The following is a 26670-nucleotide window of genomic DNA, read 5'->3' as shown; positions in this document are numbered from 1 at the left end:
AGAGGGAGAAAGAGGTCAGGGAGAGAAGAGAGAAAGAATAAGAGAGTAAGAGAGAGAGGAGGGGCAAACAGTTCCTTTTATAGTAAGCCAGACCTAACTTGGCTGTTGCCAGGTAACTGTGGGGCAAAGCCTAGAAAGAATGCTAACAGATGATATCCTTAAACAATAAATTATATCAACTATTTCATAAACAGCATGGTATACTAATTATTACATTGCAATAGTTTTTTTTTTTAATGTCATCTAGAAATGCCATTTCTACTAGGGATTTGAGTTACTGTGTTGTTTGGTGTCCTCATGGAGTTCTGGAAACTATAAGTACTACATGATCACTGTGCTATGATTTATATGCTTTATGTTCCCCAGTGCACATGTGTTAAAGTCATGGCCACCAGGGTAGTGTTGTTGGGAAGATAATAAAGTTCAAGGGGCTCAGTGGACAGTCTTTAGATCATTGAGGTTGTGTCTTGAAAAGGACAGTGGCATCTCAACTTCTTCCTGTTCCTTCTCTCTGTCAATGAGGTCAAGTGCTTTGATTTATCCCATATTCCCTCACAGAAGGTTGGTCATGGACTGGAGCTTCTAAACCTGTGAGCCAAATAAACAATTTCTCATTTTAAGTTCAAGATCACACACGATGTTTCATTTCATTTTTTTGTAGCTACAGGAAGCAAATTAACACAGACTTTCCATTTTCAAAATGATAGCTTCTGGGAGGGAGATGCATTTTATGTGAAGTTCACATTAATTTTAGCATACTCTTAGAACTGAAATCTGATTCTTGAACTGAATACATCATTGGATCAGGGAGAGTGCTTTAATGAAGTTAATAGTCTATGAGGGGCACCATATTTTTAAAAGGAGGGTTGGAGCATTGAGTGTTTACATTTGCATCCTAATGGACATCCCTTGTATTGGAACTGTTTACCTTCTCTTAGGGGACATTGATCAGAGAATGATTTTAGGTTAGGGGACATCAGAAGAAAAGTTTCTTTCTCAGGAGTTACCCAGTAATTGCCATCTGCTCTGACAGCCTATGCTATCATAGTCCCATGGAACAAGCTACGTGTGGAGAATATATTTGCAGGTGAGGTATGCATCCCATGTTACCATGCTTCTGTGGAACAAACTGAGGGTGAAGAGTGTGCTGCAGATGAGGTTAATCAGCATTTGGATGTGAAGGCTTGATACCAGATGAAGAAACATGCATATTTGTGGCACCAGAAGGAAGTGAGGTATGGATCTGAAATGACTCCCAGAGGGCAATGGATTAAAGGCTTGGCCCTCAGCCCAGGGCATCATTCGATGGTGTAGGATCTGTATGATGTGAGGCCTAGTGAAAGAAAGTCAGGTAATTGTGCTTACTTTTTTGAAAGGAGGCACTGGTTTTCTGGCCCTTTTCTTTCTTGTTCTTATCACCTGGCTCCCACAAGGTGAGGTGAGCATCTCCTTCTACTAAATGATCCCATCACAATGGGCTGCCAAATAGCAGGCCCAAAAGCAATTGGCCAAGTGACCATGAAATGAAACCTAAATGGAATTTAAACAATCCCTTTGCCATTTATATTTAGTTCTTAGGAATTTTGTCACAGCCATAGAAAGCTGACTACATAATTGTCAAGATTTTTCACCAGCTCCAGTAGAATCATGTCACTGCTTCAATGATTTGTTTAGCTCAGGTACAGTTTTGTGTTCTGGGTGTTTGGATTGAATACCAACACCTTTAAAGCAGACAGATAGACAGATTTTCTTATAACATTTTCTTTAGTGTGTGACTCTCCTTTGCCCTGGGGAGATGGCGTTTCAGCTTTGGAGACAGATATTTATCATCTCATTTGGCTGGATGCAGAGTCCCTGAACACATTATAAAATGTGTGGTGATGTTTTGTGGGGGAAAGTAATGTAAAAGCTTTTTTTTTTTTTTCATATTTAGATTGGTACCCCTCTTTCTTCCATGTGTCTGCTGTTTGTTTGTTTGTTTGTTTGTTTTTTGAGACAGGGTTTCTCTGTAGTCCTGGCTGTCCTGGAACTCACTCTGTAGACCAGGCTGGCCTCGAACTCAGAAATCCACCTGCCTCTGCCTCCCAAGTGCTGGGATTAAAGGCATGCGCCACCACTGCCCGGTCATGTCTACTCTTTACTACAAATGTGTTAAACTGGAAAATGGTGATTCTTTTGTGATGTTGCCTTTCTCTTCAAAAGGATTTCTTGATATTGTCTTACATTGCTAGCTTTGAATTTTTAATCCTACAATTGTTTCAGCCATAAAAAATTCTGATGGATTACAGAGAAAAATAATTTTAACATAAAATTTGTGATTTGTGTTATGCTTCATGGGTTGCCAAGTATTTCTGTAAAATTATACGACTACTTTTTTATTTTCAAGATCTATTTGAAATCAATCTTTCAAATACAGTCTGTAAAAAATGGCTTCAATTAGACTTTTGGGGGACTATGGGGAGGATTTTTGAGAACAGGTAGAGTGCAAACACAGCCCACATCTGTGGCAAGGTCTCTGTCCCCACAAACACCCACTGGCAGTGATGGGTAGGCACATATGTCCATGGGGCCCACATAGCTTTCTCTGAATGTTTCACTCAGAATATGTTGATTTTCATATTCCCCTGGCTGAAGTCTAAGGCAGTTCGAGAAAGATGGTGATAGCTTAACAACTTTGCTCGAGTGCCTAGCAGAAATTCATGTTTTTTGCATACATGTGATTCTCTGGTATAACCTTGGGACCAAATATCCTCATAAGTCTTCTCCCTGTAAAGTGTTTTCTTAGGAGCCTCAGAAGGACATCTATAAATCATGAATTTTCCTTAGAAATAACAAAGATACATTTTGTTCTCACTGAGATCCTGTGTATACACAGATCCTGGTAATTGCTACAAAATTATAACTAACTTAGTTTAATATTAAAGAAGTTTACTTAGATGAAACAGCTGCACAGAGCAGATACCCAGAAGACTCGGTGAAGCATAGTGCCTGACATTGTTGTATGGCAATCTTCTAGCTGATAACTTGTACTCAAAACTGAGCCCATGGATGTGCTTCTAATGTTATTGGTCCCATCATCCCTAAGTCATCATCAATGACTTTCCTTCATTGATTCGAGGGCACAGGCCATATTTCTTGCCTAAAGTATACACTGTTAAAGGCTGCTAGTTACTGAGAACCATGCTTGTAAGAAGTTTGCCTTCTGGCTAGTTCTCAAAGGTACACTGTTTGACATTATGGAAAATGTGCACTATGTTGTTTCTCTGCTTATGATACTTAAGATCTCACTTCCTGTCAATAACATCAGATGCAAAGTTATGACTGTAATCTTCTGTTTTCCATTTGAGATAGAATTTTAGGGAACTACTTTGTTGCATTCAAGTTGCCTGAATATCTTCACCTATGTACTGTTAGTTTTGTCAACTTCACACAAACAATAAACATCTGAGAAGAAAGAGACACAACTGAGAAGTTGAGATTAGTCCCTGGGCATGTCTGTGAGGCATTTTTTTTTTCAATAAATGATTTATGCATGGGGTCTTTCCCACTGTGGGTAGTGCCACTCTTGAGTAAATACTTTTAGAGCATCTAAGTAAGCAAGCTGAGAAAGCCATGAGGAGCAAACCAGTAAGCATCAGTTTACCATGCTGTCATTTTAGCCTGCTTCCAGATTCCTGCCTTGGCTTCCCTCCATGATGGACTATTACCTGAAAGATATAAATGGTTTCCTTCCAGAGTTTCTTTTTGTCATGGTGTTTTACTACAGCAACAGGAATGCTAACTAAAATACCCTTGGAGAATGTTTATTGAACAGGATTATTACTCTGTATTTTCATATGTGTTCCATGCGCCTCCCGTGTCGTGTTCCCCCTCACCTGTGGAAGAGAGACACGAGAGACGCAATTCGGGTAGTTACTGTAAAACGAGGCTTTACTCTGTAACACAGACATGGAAAACGCGGAAGGGCGCGGAAGGAAGCGGAAGGGCTGAAGACAGGAAGGGGCCTAGCTTAAATACACCCTATGGTGACGTATTCACTTCTGATTGGCTGTTCGCTCACCACCCAATATTACGCCTCGGGATTGGCCAGTGACTTTGGCGGGTTTTCTGCCTTTGCAGCTACACAGTTACTTGTTTACTGCTGGGAAGACACGAGGCCAGCGCCATCTTGGAATGGCAAACGTATAACCACTGACCATGGCTTCCTACACATATGCTTCATAGGGTTGGGACTTATCAGGTGATCCATTAGCACTGGGATTTACCATCTGACATTTAAGAGATGATGTGAGTGGGTGTGCTTCTGACATGATGTGTGTCATCTTGCTGTGTACCCTTATGGTATGTGTGCATTCAGAACTTTGTCTCAGAACTATCCTTGTTAACACCCAGCTATGTCTCCGTAATGCAGAGAGACTTGGTGAATTGCCTTAGTGGTATAGCTCTCCACTGACTTTAAGAGTTTAGAATCTAGAAATAAAATTGCTCCCAAAGTCTTAACTTTCTACTATTTTAGACCATGCCATACAAGTCTAGACAAACATTCTGAGGGTTGGGCACCAAGCTGACCTTGGACAGTCTGGAAAATATTTGAAGTCCCCTTTTCCCCCTCTGCATTCTGTCCAGAAGATGGATATTGGGTGACTAGAGTCACCATAAGGATAGGCTCTTTCTCACCTGCAGGCCATAGCTATGTCCATTGCTCAAATCTCTGCATCTCAGCCAGAGTTCAGTCCAAATACACAATTGTTGTGAGTTTTGCACAGAAGGGCTAAGAAATCCTTGTCATTCCTCATCAGTATTAAACAATCAGTTTCCCTGGAATCCTACTTATGTTGAACCAAGATAAGCTGTCAGCAGTCTAAGTGGCCTTTCACTGATGTTAGGTGCCTGGTCCCATTTACTTAAAACCTGCCTGATGGTAAGAATCTGTCAGAGTCACTGGGTTTATGGCTTGTCTGCAACCTGCTGCCCAGTCTTCCCTTATGACCCTAATTGAAAGAAAGAATTAGAAGCAAATACTAAAAGATATGCACACTGACCAGTACTGACAGTGAAGAGAGTATGGGTAACCTGTGTGCTACTGGATATTGTATAGTGCGCTAGGCCCTAGGGCTGGCTTTCTTCTGACAGACGGAGAGCAATTAGAGTTCAGAAGTATAAGCAGACCAATCTGTTTTGTTTATACAGAGAGTTTTCCCCAGAAGTGAGGCAGAAGCAGAGACATAAGTAATGAGCACATGTGTTTGGAAAGAGTATAAGGTACTTATAAATATTATAGTGGCGTCACTATAGTTAAAGGTCTGGCAGCCTTTCCATTGCAGAGTCTTATTGTCAGGGGGTTAAAACATAGCTGTAAACATTCTAGGCTGCAACTTGACAGCTCAGGGTATGCCTGGCAATAAAGCTTTAGTCCTTGCTGACATGAAAGTCTCTCCTGGGGTTCCCATGTATTATGCTTCTCTTTCTACTCATGGTCCTGTTCAAACCTGCAACAATAGAAGAGAGGAGTCTTAAAGCAGGCTTCTTTGGTTATTAGGAAGCTAGAAGAGAAGCAACCACTGATGTATCAACTTATATTCCCTGGTATAGGAACAATTTTTCCTCAGATGGCTCTTATGATCACAACAACAAATGACCAGACTTGCAGTTGGTTTAGAAAAATGCAGCAAAGATCATAATACCATATGTAGAATGCAAATATTTTACATGAGAAACTTCCTGAGGGTCTACCAAATTTCTTTATTGTCCCCAGACATTATGCTCTAGAACGAAGATGTCATACTTTAGCTTTGAGCTGCAATTAAATGGTGAAAAAAAAACAATAAACCACTTTGACAAAGGGTTACATAAAGACAGTGAATATAGAAATAGAGAGGTCCTGAATTAATCAGATGAAGAGCTAATCAGATACAAACTCTTAGGCCAACAAAGCAAAATTTTAACAATATCAAGAACAACAACAAAAAAATACAATCCATTTTTTCCTCATTGGCTGATGGGAACAACTAGGTATTTTACATTAAGAAATGTTCTGTGTTAGTTGACATCAAACTGAAAGCCAGTGTGCCTAACCGACCCCTCCATTTCTATGTTATTGAGAGGTAATGCTCACTTTGTTCCAGAACAAAATGATGCAGTCTGCCCATCTGGACTTTTTTGCAGGAGACTAGAGGTCAGCTTCCATCATGACTCTGTCCCATCTAGCTTCAGACACTCTTTCTCCTTTATCAGTACATCAGGCCTTCCTATTTTACATCCTCATATACCTTAAAAATGTCTTTTACTTTTTATTGGACTGATATGTACTGTTTTTCCAGAGAAATTTTTAACTCTTAAGGCAGATGCTTAAGATAACATGTCAATATACTTAATAAAGTATAAAAGATGGGCTAATAAATCTTTAGAGAATAGACATTTTGAATTAAAAAAGAAAAAAAGACAAATTGAAGTCCCCAACAAACCTGACATGTTTATGGGAGAGCTGAGAATACCTCCATGTGTTCATTCACTGTCATAAGAAATCAAATGCTAGTTAGAGAGCTGAAAAATATTTTTTTCTTAGTTCTCAGTCATGACATTATATTTAATAACAACTTAAGTTTCTTTCTAAATCTTCCTATTATGCTCACAGGGGCAGAAAATATGCCTTAAGCAAAGGGGTGGTTACTAGCCATCATTAATTTCTGGACATGCTATCTTGAAAGAACTTGCATTTAAGGTATGTATAGTAAACTAACTTAAATCTCTGAGAGAAGTCATTCTTAAAACTGAACTTCAGTCACAGTTGAGTCTCTGGTATAAGAAAGTAAAGAGGGAAGTAAATTGAGACAGGAACTCATGGCCCAGATTGAATTTGTGAATTTTCTTTGGAGACCCAGTCCTAGCTGAGATTCTGTGATGGCTAAAAACTGATGTATCCTGAAGAATGACATGATGGAAGTCAGGTGAATTCTGTCAGTCAGTCAGGAACAAACTGTGATTTCTGGGCAGGCAATAATGTAAGTATTCTACAGGAACATTCTTGCCAGAATGACACAGTGCTTGCTTTTCTGGATGACTTGTTCATTGTAGTCTGTTTTAATTTTGAGAACAAATGTCAGTTCCATGATCTTTCCCTGTTCAAGAGCTACTTTTGTTTCATCTTTTCTTATTTATCTTTTCTCACTATCATTTTTAAAGTCCATTGGAAATTTCTAATCAGTGTAGTAATTGTTTATATTTATACCATAGTAATGAGTATATTACCTACACATGTGTATAGTTCTACAAGAAAAGTAAGGTTGTTAGCAGAGCCATCACTTCAAGTATCTGACATTTCTTGTGTTTTTAATACCTAAATTTTCTCTAGTAGCTATTCTGAAATACATAGTTGGTTATCTATTCTATTCTATTCTATTCTATTCTATTCTATTCTATTCTATTCTATTATTAGAATTAACAATAGTTGTTGATTGATGTTCCACAGTTTCCATAGGGTACTGTAGAACATCTTGTTTTGCTCACTACATCTCTGACCTGGTCCTTAGCTTCCAATAATAGTTATTCTATTCTCTGCCTCATGAAATCAACCATTTAAATTTTTACATATAAAAAAAGAACACATTGCTTTTTCTTTATGACTTACACAAGACTTTCTCCTGTGTTGTAGTGCTAGGATTAGAGTCAGCTTGCTGACTAAGCCTTGAATTATAGCATCAACTAAGAGTATACACACTGGAGTTTCTTGCTTTTGTTTGTTTTTTTTTTCCGTTTGTTTTACTTTATTAATAAAACAAACAAACAAAAAACTTTTGCTCCTCTACCCAGATCTCTACGTAAGGACCCTGCCTGTGAACCAACAACACTCCTCTGGAACCCATCAAGTCTACCTACAACAGCTCCTCCTATTCTTCTAACAATATCTTGACCTATACCTTTGGTGGAAGTCTTCTGTTCTACCAAAGGGCACAACAGCACCCAGAACTCCCTGCAAACTATTCCCACCTGTGGACTACTAACACTCTTTCATCACCTGAGCAACCTATCCCCAACACTCCCTCCTGTCCTCATTACCACATCCCCACCCACACCTCCAGTGGAATCTCCTTGCCTTATCAGTAGCCATACTAGCACTCAGAACACAAGGACACCTCAATAAACTAGAGGCCATGCCAGCCCTCAGAACTAGAGCTCCCATCTCTAGTGGAGACATTCTACTCAGCCACAGGACACTCCAGGCCAGAAGAACAGACCAGAAACAAAATACCTATCCAACAAGGAAAATCCTAGACCTATAATTACCCCAAAGCTAGGTGCCTGGAAGCCAGAGTTAGAACACAATCAACAATAACCAAGGCAAAATGTCACCACCAGAGCTCAGCTATCCCACTGTAGCATGGCCTGAATATTCCAACAAAACCAAAGCACAAGGAAAAGACCATAAAACAAACTTTATAAAGATGACAGAGATCTTTTAAGAGGAAATGAATAAATTCCTTAAGGAAATCCAGGAAAATAGAAACAAACAATAGGAGGGAACAAAGAAATCGCTTAATAAAAGCCAAGAAAACACAAACAAGTGAAGGAAATAAATAAACATTCAAAACCTGAAAACAGACATGAAAGCAATAAAGAAAAATTTAGGGAATCCTGGAGATGGAAAATCTAGGTAAGTAAGCAGGAATTACAGGCACAAGCATAACAAAGACAATACAAAATATAAGAGAAAATCTCAGGCACTGAAGAAACAATAGAAGAAATTGATTTATCTATCAAAGAAAATCTTAACTCTAAAAATTTCTGACATAAACATCCAGGAAATCTGGAACCTCATGCAAAGGCCAAACCTAAGAATAATATAAATAGAAAAAGAAGAAGAATCTCTAACTCAAAGGCCCAGAAGATATTTTTTAACAAAATCATAGAAGAAAAACTTTCTAATCTGAAGAAGGACATGCTTATAAAAGTACAAGATGCTTACAGATGACCAAACAGATTGGACTAGAAAAGAAAGTCCTCTTGACTCATACTAATCAAACATTGAGCATACAAAACAAAGAAAAATATTAAAAGCTGCAAGAGGCCAGCATGATTTATTGAAGATGCTCTCCCTCTTCCATTGTATGGTTTTGGCATCTTTGTCAAAAAACAAGTGTCCATAGGTATGTGGCTCTATTTCTGTGTCTTTGATTCAATTCCATTGATCCACCTATCTGTTTCTGTACTAACACCATGCAGTTTTTGCTACTGTTGCTATGTAGTATAGCATTAGGTCAGGAATGATGATCCCTCCAGAAGTTCTTTTACTATTCAAGATCATTTTGGCTATCCTGAATTTTATGTTTTTCCATATGAACATGAGCATTGTTTTTCAAAACCCGTGAAGAATTGTGTTGGAATTTTGATAGGAGTTTGCATTGAATCTGTAGATTGCTTTTGGTAAGATGGCTATTTTCACTATGTTAATCCTACTGATCTATAAACAGGGAGAGTTTTCCATCTTCTGATATCTTTCTCAATTTCATTTTTTAGGAACTTGAAGTTTTTGGCATATAGATCTGTCACTTGCTAGGTTAGAGTTACACCAAAATATTTTATGTTATTTGTGACTATTGTGAAGGATACATACTGTTTCCCTAACTTTGCAGCCTGTTTAATCTGTAGTGTAGAAGAGAGCTACTGATTTCTTTGAGTTAATTTTGTATCCAGCCACTTTGATCAATTTTTTATGTCAAACTAACCCTGCATCATTGGGAGGAAGCCTACTGGATCATGATAGATGATCTTTTTCATGGGGTTTTGGATTCAGTTTGCAAGAATTTTACTGAGTATTTTTGCATCTATGTTCGTGAAATAATTCTGTCTATAATTTTCTTTCTTTGTTAAATATTTGTGTGGTTTAGATACCAGAGTGACTGTGAGTTCATAAAAGGAATTTGGCAATGTTCCTTCTGTTTCTACTTTGTGAAATAACTGGAAGACTATTGGTGTTAGCTTTTCTTCGAAAGTCTGTTGGAACACTGCATTAGAACTATCTCTGCCTTGGCTCTTTTGGTTAACTTTTAATGACTACTTCTATTTCCTTGGGGATTATAGGTCTCTTTAAATATTTCCTGATATGGATTTAAATTTGGTAGGTAGTATCTTTTAAGAAAATTTCTTATTTCTTTTAGATTTTTCAATTTGGTGGAATATAAGTTTTTAAAGTATAGTCTAAAGCTCATTTGGATCTCCTCAATGTTTGTTGTTGTCCCTTTTTCTGTTTTGATTTTGTTGATCATAATGGATGATGGTTTTGATGTGTTCTTGGATTCAGTTTGCAAGAATTTTACTGAGTATTGCTGCATTGATATTTACAAGGGAGATTGATCTGAAATTCACTTTCTTTGTTGTGTCTTCGTGTGATTTAGGTAAGAGTGTAATTGTGGCTTCATAGAACAAATTGGGTAGTGTTTCTTCTGTTTCTATTTTGTGAAATAGTTTGAAGAGGACTGAAGATAGAATTCTGCCCTAAAACCGTTTGGTCCTGGGCTTTTTTTGGTGGCGAGACTTTTAATGACTGCTGCTATTTCTGTAGGGGTTATGGGACGGTTTAGATGGTTTATCTGCTCCTGATTTTACTTTGATTCCTGGTATCTGTCTAGAAAATTGTCCATTTCATCCAGATTTTCTAGTTTTGTTGAGTATAGGCTTTTGTAGTAGGATCTGATGAGTTTTCGAATTTCCTCAGTTTCTGTTATTATGCCTTTCTATTTGCAGATGATATGATGCTATATTTAAGCGACACCAAAACTTCTACCAGAGAACTTCTAAACCTGATAAACAACTTCAGCAAAGTGACTGGATATAAAATCAACTCAAATAAATTAGTAGCCTTCCTATACTCAAAGGATAAACAGGCTGAAAAAGAAATTAGGAAAGTGATACCCTTCACAATAGTAAGAAATAATATAAAATACCTTGGTATGAATCTAATCAAGCAAGTGAAAGGTCTGTATGACAAGAACTTCAACTCTCTGAAGAAAGAAATTGAAGAAGATCTCAGAAGATAAAAAGATCTCCCATGCTCATGGATTGGCAGGATTAATATAGTAAAAATGGCCATCTTGCCAAAAGCAATCTACAGATTTAATGCAATCCCCATCAAAATTCCAACTGAATTCTTCATAAAGATAGAAAGAGCAATTTGCAAATTCATTTGGAAAAAAAAAAACAAAAAACAGGATATCAATAACTATTCTCAACAATAAAAGAACTTCTGGGGGTAATCACCATCCCTGACCTCAAGCTGTACTACAGAGCAATAGTAATAAAAAACTACATGGTATTGGTACAGAGACTGGCAAGAAAATCAATGGAATAGAATTGAAGACCCAGAAATGAACCCACAGACCTATGGTCACTTGATCTTTGACAAAGGAGCTAAAACCTTTCAGTTGAAAAAGGTCAGCATTTTCAACAAATGGTGCTGGCTCAACTGGAGGTCAGCATGTAGAAGAGTGCAAATTGATCTATTCTCATCTCCTTGTACAAAGCTCAAGTCCAAATGGATCAAGGACCTCCACATAAAACTAGATACACTGAAACTAATAGAAAAGAAAGTGGGGAAGATCCTCAACTACTTGGGCACAGAGGAAAAATTCCTGAACAGAACACCAATGGCTTATGCTCTAAGATCAAGAATTGACAAAAGAAACCTTATAAAATTGCAAAACTTCTGTAAGGAAAAAATACTGTCAATAGGAAAAAATGGCAACCAACTGATTGGGAAAAGATCTTTACTAATCCTCCATCTAATAGAGGGCTAATATTCAATATATACAAAGAACTCAAGAAGTTAGACTCCAGACAACCAAATATCCCTATTAAAAATGGGGTACAGAGCTAAACAAAGAATTCTCAACCGAGGAAACTCAAATGGCAGAGAAGCACCTAAAGAAATGTTCGACATCCTTAGTCATCAGGGAAATGCAAATCAAAACAACCCTGAGATACCACCTCACACCAATCAGAATGGCTAAGATCAAAACCTCAGGTGATAGCAGATGCTGGTGAAGATGTGGAAAAAGAGGAACACACCTCCATTGTTGGTGAAATTGCAAGGTGGTAAAAACATTCTGGAAATCATTCTGGCAGTTCCTCAGAAAATTGGACGTAAGATTACCTGAGGACCCAGCTATACCACTTCTGGGCATATACCCAGAAAATGCTCCAATATAGAGCAAGGACATATGCTCCACTATGTTCATAGCAGCCTTATTTATAATAGCCTGAAGCTGGAAAGAATCCTGATGTCCCTCAAAAGAGGAATGAATACAGAAAATGTGGTACATTTACCCAATGGAGTATTACTCAGCTATTAAAAACAATGGATTCATGAAATTTTTAGGTAAATGGATGGAACTAGCAAATATCATCCTGAGTGAGGTAACATAATCACAAAAGAACACATATGGTATCCATTCACTGATAAGTGGATATTAGCCCCAAAGCTCCCAGTACCCAAGATACAACTCACAGACCACATGAAGCTCATCAAGAAGGAAAACCAAAGTGTGGGTGCTTCGGTTCTTCTTAGAAGGAGTAACAAAATACTCATGAGAGCAAATATGGAGACAAAGTGTGAGACAGCAACTGAAGGAGGGGATGTCCAGAGACTGCTCCACATGGGTATCTATCCCATGTGCAGTCACCAAAAGCAGATGCTGATGTGGATGCCAGAAAGTGCATGCTCATAGGAGCTTGATATAGCTGTCTCCTTAGAGGTCTGCCAGAGCCTGACATATACAGAGGCAGATGCTCACAGCTAACCATTGAACTTATTTAGGAGTTCTTAGTGGAAGAGTTAGAGAGAAGACTGAAGGAGCTGAAAGGGTTTGCAGTCCCATGAGGAGAGCAACAATACCAACTAACCATAGCTCCCAAGATCTAAACCACCAGCCTGGGAGCACATAGGGAGGGACCCATGACTCCAGCTGTTTGTATATATAGGGCAGGATGGCTTTGTCAGGCACAGGTGGGAGAGAAGATCCTGGGTTCCCTGAAAGCTGGATGCCCCAGTGCTGGGAAATTCAAGGGCGGGGAGGAGGGAGTGGTTGGGTGGGTGGGGTCACATCCTCATAGATGCAGGAGGAGGGGGGAATGGTATGAGGGTTACTGGGTGAGGGGAAATGGGAAAAGAGGATAATGTCTGAAATGTAAAAAACATATCTAATACAGAAAAGAAATTTTAAATCAATGGCATCATGAAATTTGCAGGCAGACAGAACTAGAAAAAAAAAATCTTCCTCAGTGAGATAACCCAGATCCATAAAGACACTCAAGGTATGTATTCACTTCCAGTGGATATTAGGTGATAACTAAAAGATAATCATGCTATAATCCACATACCCAGAAAGTCTAGGTAACAAAGAGGGCTCAAGGGAAGATTGCCTGTACCACCTGGATGAATGGAAATAGAACAGATTTTAGTAGTTGTGCTGGCGGTGGGTGTGTATTGGAACAAGAATGTTCAGGCTGGGGTGGTGGACAGGAAGTTGGAAGGACAAAGTCCTAGAAGAAACTCTTGAAATTGGGGGGCATTTAGGAGTCTATGTAGGAACCTAGTGTGTGGAAACTCTGGAATCTATAAGAATCACCCTAGTGAAGTCTTCTAGTAATGAGGGTTACAGAGCTGGAACTAGCCATCTATAACCAGATTAAGAGTTTCAGCAGTTGGTTTGACAGTGACGTCATACAAGTCATTCCACTCACTATGGAAGACTACATGCTGTCAGGAAAACACCATCGCTGTGATCTTTCTGAACTACCAAGCAGCCTTACCCCATGTGCAGTCATCAAGATCTATTAAGGTGTAAAGGAAAATAAAACACTGCCCTATTTTACAGTTGGAAAAAAAAAAAAGAGTTTCAGCAGTGAGATTGGGGCACCAATCCAGCCACATAACTTTGACCTACAATTTATCCTGTCTGCATGATGCACTGGAGAACGGCAGAACTTGTGACAGTGGCCAACCACTTGAGGCCCACACCTTGAAGTGAAGCCCATGTTTACCACTGAATAGATGGCTAGGAACCAGAAACTGGGAAATCCAGAGGCCTACAATACAACCAAATATGACTGGCAAAAAAAAAAAATCAATGAAATAATTCCTAATGATATTCTGCTGTCCTCACTGATCAGTGCCTAGCCCAGTTGTCATTAGAGAGGCAATGCCTCTGCTGGGAACAGATGCAGAGATCCATAGTCCAACAGTAGGCAAAGACAGGGGAATCCCTCTAAAGAAGCAGGGGAAGGATTTTGTGAACCAGAGGGTTTGAGGACACCATGAGACCCCCACCCTCAGAAACAAATAAGCATAGCTTATTTGGGCTCATAGAAATTGAAGCAACAATCATATAACCTGTATGGGTATGAGTTAGTTCATCTGAATATACCTTATGCTTGTGTAGCTTGGTATTCTTGTGGAACTACTAACAGTGGGAGTTGGGGGTATCTCTGACACTTTTGCCTGAACTTGGGACCCTTTTCTTACTACTGGGTTGCCTTGTCCAACCTTGATATGAGAGTTTGCACCCAGTCTTATTACGTTTGTTGTTTGGATGATATTACTGGAGTTTTTTTTTTTTTTTTTTTTTTTTTAATGGGAAATAAATAGAGGAAGTATGGATCTGGAAAAGAGGGGACGTTGGTTGGTCAGGGAGAACTAGGATGAGTAGAGATAAGGGAAACTGTGGTCATGATATAATGTATAATGTAATAAAAATAAACTTTCTAGGAAATAAAAACATACACTAAATTGAAGCAGTCCCAAAGTCTATATTACTCAATGTGTCTTTTTTTTCTTCTAATTAATTGTAGCAGTAGGCTATTAACATTATTCCAATCACCTCTGCAGCTCTGGCACAAGTTAATTGTTACCAGCTCCAATGATCTGGATTCCTGAATAAAACACACACACACACACACACACACACACACACACACACACACACAGAGAGAGAGAGAGAGAGAGAGAGAGAGAGAGAGAGAGAGAGAGAGAGAGAGAGAGAGAGAGTCTTATATTTGAATAAGCTTTAATCAGCTCAATAGCTGGGCCACTTCAGTTCTCTAGATGGCTAGCACACTCTCCCCTCTGATATTCCCGAATTATTACTTACTAAAGCCTATATTCCATCCTGGCCACCACGGACCCAGGCCTGCAGCCCTCTTAGGCTACCATCTCTGACTCTTACAAGGCAGTCTCTCTGTACTACACTTTCCATGCCTGAACCTTCGTTTTCTCCAGCATGGCAATTCTTCTTCTTCTGTACGCTTGTCAGGGAGTTCTCAATTTTTGTCTCTTTCTCCCTGCCCAGCCATTGGCCGCTGGCAACTTTATTTACCAATAAGAACCAGCTGGGGGAAGAGACCCTCAGCATCTTACATGTGGGATTCTCATACACAATTTTGGGAACCCAGTTAACATAGTACAAACATTAGATCAAATCCACAATTAATAATTGCTTCAAGAAATTTGGATTCATTCTTAATCTATTTTTAATCAATAGGACACCTAAAGCCTCTCATTTCAAACTTTAGTTTTCAAATTTATGGTAGTTTCTTACAGCCACTAACTTTATCCTGTATTAAGTACAGTGAAACCGTTTCGTCATCTGAGTAGCTAGTAGTAGAGATTTCATCCTCTTATGTTCCAAAAGATAAATGCATCCCTCAAATAATTCTTTTTGGTATTAGCAATTTAGCCAGGGGCTTCTTATGCTGAGCAAGTACTTTATTAAGTTACAGAAACTCCTTCCACCATAAGACATAAATAAATGTTCACCCCCTCTTTATAGGTCACCAGTGACAAAAAAAAAAAAAGTACTGTTTCATCAATGTCCAACTTGGGATCCCAGTAAGTTTATTGAGCTTACCTAAGGTAATCTCATAGCAGCACAAATGCCATCAACCTTTCTCCTGCAGTGAACCTTCCACAAGCATTACCTATGGCACTTTCCAAGACCATGAGGCCACATGCAATTAGAATGAAATTATATACAGCTGGCTTGATGATGTAGAAGGGAGTGGTTAGAATCTCAGGAGAATGTCTAATGACCCTATCCTCTTCAATGTAGGAGCATCAACAGTCAACAGTCCTGAGCTTGGGGTTTCTTGCAAGTGGTCACAGCTGCTCTGATAAAATGGCAACTATTATAGTTAACTCAGTCATTCTGGATTTCTGATGGGGTTGAAAACATATAGCTATTGACCTTAAGAGAAAAGATTTGAGTGGATGGTCGTCAGCTGACATTCATCCTAAAGCCAGGTTCAGAACTACATGTTTTAGTTAGAATAGATGACAGAGGAGCTGGTTAGTCAACAAAAGGATGGACTGGGTATTAGGACTATCCTGTACCTCACTGGTAAAAATTGGCATAATTATGCTCTAATTGTATTTTGAGAGAAAAGTTTCATTTTAACAGGAAGGGTGATGTGTAGGAGGAGCTAAGGTAGGAGGAATACTGAGAGGAAGAAAAGGAATAAGAAGAGGAGAAGAAGAAGGAGAGGAGAAGCTAGGTGATGAAAGAGAGAAAGAGGGGGGAGATAGGGAGGCAGATATTCATGTATCTCCACCAGTCAAAGATAGTTGTTATATTCTAGGTCGGTCAGTGGGTTACACCTCTGATTGAACAATTCCAAACTTATAAAGCCTATGATTAACATTTTTTTTAAAAAAAATGTATAAATGCAAAAAGGAAAAGGGGGCATGGGATAGGGGTTTCCTAAGGGGGGTGGGGGGGAATGGGGATAGGGGATGCCATCTGAAGTGTAAATAAAATATCTAATAAAATAAATAAATAAATAAAAATTAAATTACAAAAAAAAGAGAATGAAAGCCTTAAACAATAAAAAAATTAATTGGAATATAAGCTAACTCAACCCTTAATAGTTCCCACTGACTTTGGAAGCTAATAGTAAATTATATGGAGTCAAAAGATTGTTAGGATAGCCCACAATGACACCAAGCAAAATAGAGTTTGTGTAACAGAAAGCTGTAAAAATATTGATCAATATCTCTGTATGAATCATGTGTAACAACTCAGATGTATAAAGAAGATTTGACAAACTGTCATAAAATGTGCCTTAATCCACTAGTCTCATGACTGAAATGACATAAATAAAAATAAAGCATCTAAACAAAAAAAAAAATGGCAACTATTTTGCTTTGGGGACAGCTCTTCACAGCAGCCACTGTGTGGCATCTCCATCAAATAATTCCTGGGCTGGTATTTTTTAGCTTTTATTGCAGTTGTTGATTAAAAATACTAAGCTTGGGCTCATGAGATGCTCATGCAAAGAACTCAATGACCGGAAAGAGAACTGACTTCGCAAAGTCTTTCTCTGACCTACACATCAGACACACACACACACACACACACACACACACAGAGAGAGAGAGAGAGAGAGAGAGAGAGAGAGAGAGAGAGAGAGAGAGAGAGAGAGATGCTAACCCTGAACTCAGGAAATCCTGACAAACTCACATAGCAAAGAAGGAAATGAAAAATGTTTGTCATCAAGATAACCAAAAAATGCTGGTAAAGATGCTGGCAGGTGGGGCAGGTGTGTGTGTGTGTGTGTGTGTGTGTGTGTGTGTTCCACACTGTTGTAGGAATGCAAATTAGAGCAGGCATCATGGAAATGAGTATAAATTTTTCTCAAAAAACTATAGAATAGGCATATAACTTCTAAGAATATAACCCAAGGAATTTAATTTAACATACACTAGAGATCACCTATATCCCCATGTTTACTGCAGTGTAAGTCACCATAACCAGGTTAAGGAATCAACCTATAAGCTATCAATAGGTGCACCGAGGGATAGAGAAAATGGGGTATGTATACACAGTAGGCTGTTTATTTCATACATAAAAGAACAAAATTGCCATTTGAATTAAAATGGACGAAGCTGGGGGATCATCATTTTAAGTTAAACAAGCCACACTCAAAAATGCAAATATCATGTTTTCTTGTCTATAAAATTTAGATCTTCTTAAGCTATGAAATTAGAAGGGGAAATATTTGTGAAAAGTGAGAGGTTTAGCCGGAGAGATTAAAGGAAGACAATAGAGGTGTAAACATAATCAACGAATAACATAAATACATGCACAGGCTGTAGTAATCATATATTATATATAAAAAATATATTCTAAGAAGTTAAACAACCAACCAACAGTGACCAAACTACTGGGTTTGAGCAACAAAGAGTGGGCCTAGCAGCTGGAGTGGCCTTCTGGACACACTCCTCTCATACCGTTAGTTCTACTTTACAGTACAGCTACGCTGCTTAAGTGGGAAATTGATCCTTAATTCTATAATGAGGTAAGACATTGCTCTGGCTAGCTGCTTACCATGAAGTCTCTCAGATTGTTGCGGTGGGGGGTGTTGGTTACAGCTTAGGGTTCACTGTTTGTAGAAGGACATTTTCCATCCTGCAAGGCTTCATATTTGAGACCAGGAAAGTCTCTGACTGAGTTGAACTCTTACACAGTAATGTGGGGAGCCTTAGCCACCACGATGCTGTGGTACATCCAAAATAGCAACAGTAGCAGCAAAAATAGTGGCAGATGACCACAAGGGACTCTTCCCCTACAACAAACTTTTGTCTGATCCAGGGTCTCCACATTTACCATGGACAACTATGTGCCTGTCTCTCTACCTGTTATGTGGCTCCAGGTAGTTACTAGCCCTGGTCCTGTTACTTATGAATCTGCTGAAGAGACTGCGTACCTGTCTATCATTGAAGGTGGAATCCTTTAAGGGCTTGGATTTTCAATGTTTGAAGTCACTGTTATATGGCATAGGAGTGCTCATCATGCAGGAAGATAAGGACTTCTGGGCTGAAGAGCTAATAAAGAGCAGTTTTCGCCCATGTCCCTGGCATCTGGTATTTAGCGTTCAGCATGAAACTTGGGAGTCTTTGGCTTCTGCCCTCTCTTAGGAATACCACAAAAGGGAGAACAGAGCATCTGAATAATATATTCTGATGTGTTTGATTATAAGGGACTCGTAAGTTTCTTTTTCATTTTCCTAAAACCAATCCTAGTTTTCCTGCACCAGGTAGGCCTAAGCAAGACCGAAGGAGTTGTTGAGTTCAGCTGATTTCCAGGAAAAAAAAAGTCACCCCATTCTGTTACATATACAATTTCACAATAAGTTATTTACCTTAAGAGAAAAGATTTGAGTGGATGGTCGTCAGCTGACATTCATCCTAAAGCCAGGTTCAGAACTACATGTTTTAGTTAGAATAGATGACAGAGGAGCTGGTTAGTCAACAAAAGGATGGACTGGGTATTAGGACTATCCTGTACCTCACTGGTACAAATTGGCATAATTATGCTCTAATTGTATTTTGAGAGAAAAGTTTCATTTTAACAGGAAGGGTGATGTGTAGGATACAGAATTTAAGTATTCTGCTGGACGTGATAAATATAGTTCTGGGAAAACATCTGATACTTTAAATGCTTGAAATCAGAAGTGTTTTGATTTTATAGTATTTGTATATATAACAAAATATGATTATACACATAAAATACACATATTCTCTTTTATTTCATATACATTTTATAAACGCAGCCTGAACGTAATTTATACAATATTTTTGTGAGACAGTATTTCACTATGTAGTCCTGGATGCCCTAAAAACTCATTTGTAGACCAGGCTGGTCTTGAACTCATGGAGATTCCCTTGGCCCTACCATCCTGAGTGCAAGGTTTAAAGATGTGTATTACCATGGCCAGCCATTTTCTAAATATATTTTTTATTTGAAATAGAATAATACCATTTTCTCCCCTTCCCTTCCTCCCTCCCAGTACCTCCCACCTAGCCTTGCTTGAACTTTTGCTATTTATTATCTTTCTCCTTAAATTGATAGTTTCTTTTTATTAATTTTTTATTTATATAACTACACTGCAGCTGTTTTCAGACATTACAGGTGGTTGTGAGCCACCATGTGGTTGCTGGGAATTCAACTCAGGACCTCTGCCAGAGCAGTCAGTGCTCTTAACTGCTGAGCTATCTCTCCAGCCCAAATTGATAGTTTTTGTTACACACAAACACACAAATGAACACAGGTGTGTACATGCACATGTGAATAAATATACATAAAAACAACTTTTTGGGTGTGTTGTTGTTGTTTGTGTGTATGTGGCTTTGGCGATGACTACTCTGCAGTCTAATAAGGGGGTTTCTGTTTGGGACAGGCTAACTCTCCTCCTAGCAGTCATCAGTTGACTCTGCTTTAAGTATAACCAATCACATGAGGCACACGTAAAATTTTCCACTTGTAGTATTCTGTTTGCACTCAAGTTTCAAATTTCATCATATTTTTTTTATTTCAGATATTTGGATTATTCAGCCTACTTGATGTTTATGGATACAGTAAGTAATCAGTAAAATTAATAGTGCCAACAATACATAGTTTAGAACTATTGAATGCACTTTGATTTTTTTTCATGGTTCCATGAGAAATGGATTCCTTTCCTTAGTATTGACTGTGCTGAATTAATCTTTTTGCATAAATAGTGGTTGGCATAACAGGTGCTCAACACAGTTTTATACACAAAGCATTCAATCTGTGATCATTGCTCAACCCAATGTAGCAGTTAAAATGCTAATATATAAATATTTTTTCTAACACTATAGTTAATTCTTTTCTCAAAATAGTTGATGTAGAACATTTTTTAGATCCTTCTTATGACAGGATCTTCTTCAAGTTTGTTAAGTCTTATAGAAAGTCTTAGGGAAGTCGAGAAAAACTTGGTAAAATTTAATATTTTATCTGGACACAAATTGAGCTAACATTGTTATTTTACTCTAAAGAAGAAAAGGCTGTTTTTTCAAATATATAGACAATAAAATAACTGATATTTTACCAAAAATCCAAGCAAAATACATAGGAGTACTCATGGATAATTAAAGTGTATCCAGGGGCCATTGCTCAGTGGCAGAGCATTTGGTTAGCATGCTTCAGGAGGCCCTAGAAGGAATGCATGTCTTCACATACACTCAGGCTCTCACATTCATGCACAGGCATACATGTATATACTAAAAACATGGAATCGGGCTCTATTAAAACTTCTGCGGGTTTCTGGAAATTAAAAACAAAACTGTGCCATAGTTTGTCCTTGTAAAGAAGTTTGGCTGAGGTATGTTCCTGTACTGGGGCTTTAAGACAGCTTTTTGCCAAGTAACCAAATGTGGCCATCCTATACTGGCTACATAAGGGAAACAGTTTTTGATCTTTTTCAGAGAAGTAGGGTGTGTTTTCTAGCTCCATGCCTACTACCTAAATGTTTTATAGGTCTGGAAACAGATGCAGTGAGGAAAGGACCAGCAAGTGAAAATAGCTTTCATTTTCATTCACTGCCTATGTTTTTAGCTGCTTCCACAAAATTTAGATTGATCTAATCCTGTAATTTATACAGCACTGCTGAAAGCTAGTATACAAATACCATATGAACATCTTTATCAAAATGGCTAAAGGACTTTTTTTAAAAAAAATCCAAGCACTTAAAGGATCTTGCAAGTGTTCTAGATAACTACCTGGGTGAATAGCCCACTTTTGCTCCCATAATCTGGGTAAGCCATGTTTTCTCACACCATGCAATCCTGCAGTTTCACTGGGCTAGCTCAGTCCAGTTGTTAGTTATTCCATTAGTTGCAGTGGTCAGTCTTCTTCTTCAACATGGGGAGTGTGGGAAAGCTAGACTTAATCTTAGGTGACAAATGGTAACAGAAATTTAATTCAGAGATCTGAATTAAAACCAACAGCACTGGAGAGTGATCTGGGTGGTGGACCTTGCTACAGAGGCTGTAATTCTTCAGGGAGGACTTGGAAATGTATTGTGAGAGGCTGAATGGAAAGGAAAGGCTGGGGATGACAGCAAAAGAAAATATTTTCTGAATTCCAAAGTTAAAGCAAGACTTGCATAATTACCATTTTATGATATGTTGTACCCTATAATTTATTGATGAATATAACTTAAGATATTCTTAATACTAAGAAACTCCAGAATCCTCTTTTTAAAGAGACATACTTTTATTTATGTGAGTATGTGTAGTGGTGAATTAGTTAAACTGTTCTATGCACCCAGTTGGTTGCACCCAGCCACCTGCCAGAGCCCTCTGGATTTGAAAATGAAACACACACACCACATACACACACACCACCACCACCACCACCACCACCACCACCACCACCAACACCACCACCACCAGCAGCAGCAGCAGCAGCAGCAGTTAATTTTGATATGTTTTGGCTAACTCAATGGCTGGACACTTCTAATCCTCCCTCAGGCTAGCATATATTTTTATCCAGTACTCCTGCCTTAAAACCTTCTAACTCTATGCTTACTCTTTGTTGCTCTGTTATCTTCTGGGCAGCTCCCCCCATAGAGCTACTTTTCCCTTCCACTTATATTTTGGATGGTTTTTCTTCTGTAGCCCCTACACATGATCCCTCTGCCTCCAAGTCATAGCAAATCTGCTTCTTTCTCTCTCTCTTATTTGTCTCAAGCCCTGCGAATCCTAAAAGTTCTGCCTCTGTATGCCCTGCCTAGCCATTAGCTGCTGGCATCTTTATTTATCAATTGTGCCAACTGAGGGCAGGGTCTCTCAGCGTCTTATGCACAGACACTCCTGTAAGCATTTTGGGGGACCAAAATTAACATTATAACACAAGCAGCGTTAGGCCAAACTCCTTTCAAGTATGTGTCTGTCTATGCTTTGGAGCATCTGGGAATAAAGTTTCTTAAATTTTTGAAACTCACAAAGCGAATGAAATATTATCCCAATGTGCAAGTTTGTGGCTTAATTTATCTAGCCCTATGGCCAGCAGACGTTGATTGTAGAAAGACAGGTATATAATTGCTGTCATCATTAAACTCTCAAATTAGAAGGCCTACGGGAAAAACACAGGGTCCTTTCCAGCGTACATCTGCATGTCTACACCTGCCACAAGAACAGAAAGTTGTCTCTAGCCATGGAAAGGTCTCTGGGGCCAAGGCACCTGGTGCTGTTTTGGTAGTTTCTAAAACTACCAGTTCTTCCAGGTGGTTGCTAGGTGTTCAGAAGATATGCTGTCCTTCCTTCTACAGATTATGCATGCCCTAGATATTGTGTGAAGCAAGCAAGTTATTTAGGTACTACTTACAGGTTTATTTTCAGTTCTGCTCTTCATAATAATTACATGATTATTTCTTAAGAGGTTCAAATTTGTTTCCGTCTTCCGGGAACTTGTCTCCATAGTTCTGGTTTGGTACCCTTATATTTTAGCTAGAATGCGAATATTTCAATAATTAGAAAAGAGAGCATAAGAGCCAAATCCAAGTGAAATCCCAAAATGTAAGTGTTCATATAAATCTGAAATTATTCAATAACTCCAAATCCCTGTATGCAGAAGAAAATAATTCACATTTTTGTGGCAAAGAACTTGCAGACATGTCTGCCTATGTTGCCTGCTAAGCCTTTTCTAGACTTTTATATATGCAGTTTGGAAGAAGAGGACTAAGGTTAGACTTAAAATGTAACATATCAAACTCCAGGGCCAAATATCTTCTATTAAAAGAAGTCTTCCTGGTCCTGTAAAACATTGTATGTACTAGGAAGACAAGGGTGTGAAAGAAAAAAAAAAACATGAAGGGAAGGAGACAGTTGAAAATCTGGGGAAGTTATACTGACATTTTTGTGCATTGCATGAAGAATAGGTAGCTGTTTTCCTGGTCAGACAGTGGCATTATTGCATAAAGGTTTGCTTCTTTCTGTAACTGTTCTTTGTGTAACTCTTTCTAGACTTTTTTCTACTAAACTATCCAGCTTATTACATTTCAAATAAGGAATGGCCTCATGTGGGCCTTTCCTTCAATGCTGGGTTCCTCTTCCCTTGCACAAGCTCTTAAACAATTTTTCTTAGCCCCAGGCATGTTGCCATTAGCTAGGACATAAACTGGAGCAAGTATTGTGAGTGCTGAGATCAAGCTGCTCTTCTCAGGTCTGAGTGATCAATCATTCCTCATTGGAGGCATCAGATCATGCAGGCAAATCTAACATTTCTAGGAAGCTAATTCTACTAACTTGATCTCAGAACTGGCAACAGTAGGTTGACACTTAGAAAGAAGCATAAAGTTAATTAAAATCTTGAATATATGAAAGGCATGAAGTTTAGACTCATTGAGAACTATTGAGAAAAACAAATTTCTCAATTGATGGACACAGTGCTCGGGATCATGTCTCCATAGCCTACTGGTTCAGGAAAGTTCTAGAAAGTAACATGACTTAAGTGAAGCCCAGTGTAGCTAGAAATGGGGTTTTATCTTCAATTCTGCACAGTCTTTTTAGGCTTGTGGCAAAGACATTTCTTTAATTGTACCCAATTATTCTAGGAATACAGATGTAAATTAGGCATCATATATGTGATTAAACTTAAGTCCTTGGAAATACCTGATATATATATGGCCTAATATCAACCAGGGATATACAGTTGTCTTAGAATTTGTTCTTGGGGAATTGACTCATTGACATAAACAGCACAGCTGGGAAAGAGACACCCAGAGGGATTCTGGAGAGTGAGTAATAGGAACAAATAAATTTGTATTTAGGCTTAATTATTTTGTAAAATTATCTTTCTTGTTGAAGTCTACAACTAATTCCCTGTGTCAATTAGTGATCTAAATTGAAAATTAATGTAGAGATTTGGACAATGTGGTGGTCTAAATGAGAATGGCCCTCATAGGCTCACTTATTTGAATGTTGGCTAATCAGGGAGTGTCACTACTTGGAAGAGATTGGAATGTGTGACCTTGTTGGAGGAAGTGTGTCACTTGGATGTGTGCTTTGAATTTTAAAGAGCCAAGTCAGCTTCAATGTCTTTCTTTCTCCTAGTGTTTGTGTATCCAGATGTAGAACTGTCATCATGTCTGCCTGCATGCTGCCACACCTCTTACTAGGATGATAATAGACTAAATTTCTAAAACTATAAGCAAACCCCACTTCAGTGCTTTCTTTTATAAGAGTTGCCATGGTCATGGTCTCTTAACAGCAATAGAACATCAACTAAAACAGTCATGGAGCCTTTTGTGTTTCCTCCATTTACTAAGACAGCCATGGACCATTTGTGATACCTCCATCTCATGCTTCCTTAATATTCAAAGCCCACAATCAGATGTTACAATGAATCTTTTCAAAATGTAAGTAAATGACTCTAAAGAAAGAGAGAAATCATAGCATGGAAAGTTTTCAGAAAATATATACCTCTTTTTAAAATATATAAACATAAACAAAGAGCTAAATGAGATAAATGACTTAAACAGAAGATACAGCACAGACCTGGACACTCTTTCCTAGTCAGACTACATCAAGAACATTTTGTTTTCATACATTATTTTCTTATCATTTTGGGTCAATAGAAACAGAAGCATTTGTTTCAGATATGAAACTAAGCTTTTATTCTATATTATATGATTTTTAAAACTTCTTAATCTATTCCTGTTTCCATGTCAGTACAGGTTTTTTTGAACCATCATTATTTCTGGAAGTACTGTCAATTGCACACCCTCAGAACAACTGATGCTTACTGCATTAATGCTTGCCAGAAAACTATTGAATTTATTAAATCAGTTAGATTCTACTTTCTTAAAACATAACATGAAACATTGCTTAAAGCTATATACTTTTTGACCTGTAATTGGACTTTGGTGAGATCATGTTACTCTTGGAAAGGGGAAAGCTTGTGAAAACTTTCCAGAGAAAGATGGGGTGAAGACAAGGGGTGGTCAAGAAATGTCTAACTGGTTTTTGACAAAGGCTCTGGCAATTTGAACTAACAGGCATGAATCCATGCCACTTGTTTCAGTGGAGTTCTATTGCTGTGAAGAGACAGCATGACCATGGCAACTCTTATTAAAAAATAAACCATTTAATTGGGGCTAGCTTACATTTTCAGAGGTTTAGTCCATTATCATCATGGTGGGAAACATGGCAGCATGCAGGCAGACATGATGCTGGAGAAGAAGTTGAGCATTCTATATCTGGATCTGCAGGCAGCAGAAAGAGTGAGTGACATTGAGCCTGGCTTGGGCTTTAAAAAACTCAAAGCCCAACCTAGTGACACATTTTCTTCAACAAGGCTCCACTTCCTACTCTTTGTCAAGTAGCACCACTCACTAATGACTAAGCATTCAAATATATGAGCCTAAGGGGCCCATTCATATTCAAACCAGCTCATCACTACTGCTAGAAGTGACACCACAAAGAACCAAGCAAGTGGTCCCAGGAGTTGAGATACTACACACACATGCTATTTATCTTATGGGATGATCATAAAGCATGTGCTAAGAAGGTAGTGTTAGAAGGTTCTGGGTAGTCACAAAAGTGGTCAACAAGCAAGAAGAGAAACCAGGACAATTATGAGAGGCAGTGAACAAACCATGTTTAGATAAAGCAATTGCTCTGGGTCTCACTGACCTTGGTGGTGCTCAGATGGTCATGTTTTATGTGGATGAATTGTTTTCACTTCCTCTTGCATCTCTAAAATGAAAATATATATATATATATATATATATATATATATATATATATATATATATATATATATATATTCTTCATCATTTCATTACAATTAATCCGTGGGTTGTCACATATTTATTTGAATC

At 38.4% G+C, this 26670-nt stretch overlaps 1 long non-coding RNA gene across 1 annotated transcript in view; it reads right to left on the bottom strand.

Annotated features, from left to right (window-relative positions):
* Nucleotides 1–4081: 4081 nt before the first annotated feature.
* The window catches only part of LOC143443993 (uncharacterized), a 42884-nt gene continuing 20295 nt past the window's right edge, over nt 4082–26670 (bottom strand). Inside the window, exons 2-5 of the long non-coding RNA XR_013113449.1 lie at nt 26483–26545; nt 25954–26052; nt 23175–23296; nt 4082–5489 (exon numbers count right to left, since the gene is read on the bottom strand). This is a non-coding gene — a long non-coding RNA (uncharacterized LOC143443993). The remainder of the gene's footprint in view (nt 5490–23174; nt 23297–25953; nt 26053–26482; nt 26546–26670) is intronic.

Source organism: Arvicanthis niloticus, chromosome 12 (assembly GCF_011762505.2).
Source record: "Arvicanthis niloticus isolate mArvNil1 chromosome 12, mArvNil1.pat.X, whole genome shotgun sequence".
In the NCBI taxonomy this organism is placed as follows: Eukaryota; Metazoa; Chordata; class Mammalia; order Rodentia; family Muridae; genus Arvicanthis; species Arvicanthis niloticus.
Note: the sequence above shows the minus strand (reverse complement) of the source record. Positions and strands in the feature narration are given on the sequence as shown.